Source organism: Apium graveolens, chromosome 4 (genome assembly GCF_009905375.1).
Source record: "Apium graveolens cultivar Ventura chromosome 4, ASM990537v1, whole genome shotgun sequence".
Taxonomy (NCBI): domain Eukaryota; kingdom Viridiplantae; phylum Streptophyta; class Magnoliopsida; order Apiales; family Apiaceae; genus Apium; species Apium graveolens.
The window spans coordinates 248,118,263-248,120,676 of NC_133650.1; positions in this window are offsets into that span (position 1 = coordinate 248,118,263).

Below are 2,414 nucleotides of genomic sequence, written 5' to 3' on the forward strand. Positions count from 1 at the left end.
AGCATTCAAGGACAAAGCACATAGACATCAAGTACCACTTCATAAGGGAACATGTGATGAATGATACTGTGGAACTGCATTTTGTTCCAAGTGAAAAACAGCTTGCAGACATATTTACCAAGCCACTGGATGAATCCACATTTTCAAGGTTGGTAAGTGAGTTAGTTATGCTTAATTATTCTTGAATCATTTCAGATATTTTGCAAGTTGTAATGCAGCCAGAAATTTAATTAATTTTTCAGTTTTGGATGAAATTTTGGCTAAGTCAAAATTTACATCCCGACGGATGATCATTATCCATCGAGTTCGATCATCCGTCGGAATACAATTTGTTAATAAAATCAATTATTTTTGTGGAATATTTTATACCTCGACGGATAACTGATTTATCCTCATCCGTCAAATTATCTCAATCCTAGCCGTTAATTCTCCGAACATTATACATCGAGTATACTTATAGTTTATAAGCATAACACGACGGATAAGTGACGGAATTTTTACAGTTTTTTAACGGCTATTTTGGGCAATTTCTATTGGTCACTTTATTTTACTTTATTATTTTTGACAGTTATTTTCTGAGATAGTATAAAAACAATTTCACTTTTATTCATTTCTTTTATCATTCTCAAGATTCAATTGCTCTAATTTCTTTCTTCTCAAAAGCAAACTCTCTCTCTCTCTACAAATTCCAAATCTCTAACAATGGCACCTGTAGTGAAAATCATGTCTCAAACTGGTTATATCTATGAGAAAAACAACTTCTCAGCTTTGGTGAACAAGGAGATTCAACAGTCTGGTGACTATCACAAAATGATGGATTTTGTGAAGAACTGCAAACTCAACTATGCCATGCTGGAATCACCCACCATTTACTATGAGGTTGTTGAAGAGATATGGACAACTGCAGTGTACAACTCAACAGACAAAACCATCACATTCACTATGAAAGGTAAGTAGTTTTGCATAAATAGTGATTTTATTAAAGCATGCTTCAAGATTCCTGATAATACTGTAACTGCCTCACACACAGACACTGACATTGTTAATATGCTTAATTCCATGGGCTATGCACTCACTACTTCTAAATTAAGTGAAATTAGGAGGTTGGTTCTTAGGAAAGAATGGAGTTATTTGTGTGATGTAGTAACTAAGGTGTTTTCTGGTAAAGTTAGTAACTTTGATTCTATAAACATCTCTATGCTTAACATGCTTTACATTCTAGTTAATGATAAGTACTTTAATTTCAGTGATTTGATTTTGTTTGAGTTAGGTTTTAAGTTAGGAGAGGTCAATAAGAGAGGTAGAAGTGTCTATTATGCTAGATTTTTCATGATGCTTACTAACCATCTTGTTGAGGAAATTGTAATTGAGAACCCAACCAACAAGCTGAATTGTTGGGTTCAAGAAAGAAGGATAATTGCAGATTTAAACAGAGCAAACCATCACAAGGAGGTTCCCTTATTCTACTTTCCAGTAATGGAGGGACCTCAGGTAAGTGAGGTAATCTCTTTTGTCTCCACTCTTCCAACCTCAAAAACTTCTTTGCTTTCTAGTGTAGCTATGGCAACTGTGTCAATGACCCAACAGTTGCCTACCCAAGCTACCAAACCAACAAAAGTTTCTAAATCCAAAGCTAAGAAAGCCCCCTCTGATTTCTTTCAAAAGAAATCAGTTGTAAAATCCACCAGACCTAAAGAGGTGAGTGTGAAGGTGGGTAAGAAAGGTGAGGGACAGGGTGAAAATCAAAGAAGCCCTAAGAATAAGGATGGAGAGGTGAGAGTTTCCCAGCCTAGCCACTCTGAAGTTTCTCTACAAACTGCAGTGATTAATAAGGATACTAACTCTTTACTGGTTTCATCCTCCTAAAAGGATGTTACCATTGAAACAAGCTCTCAACCAAGAGCACAGGCCAAAAGGGTAAGGGACACAAGCTCACCCTAAACTTATACTAGAAAGAAAAAACTAAAAATCCTTGGGGATGCACAGGGTTCACACACTGTGCAAACTGGTGCTAAAGACACAGTCATTGCACCTTCTCAAAGTCAAGTTGATGTGGCTCCAATAAATGTGGAGTCACGGCCAAAATCTCTTATAATTGAAGCACCTAATACACCAAATTCTCCCACACACTCATTGGATATTAACATGATAAACACATCACTTCCAAATTCTCCATCTTTAACTCTCTTAGAGAAGCCAAAAATCCATGTAAGTGAGCATCATCTTCTAGATGATTTATTGGCTCACTTGCCATTTCTTTCTGAGACTATTGAGACATCTATGCCAAAATTTTCATCAATCTACACAGAGTCTACAATAGTCTCCACTCCAAACTCATTTATTTCTTCTATCCCGATGGATATTCATTATCCGTCGAGTAGTGACTATATCCCGACGGATAAGCTTAACAGCAG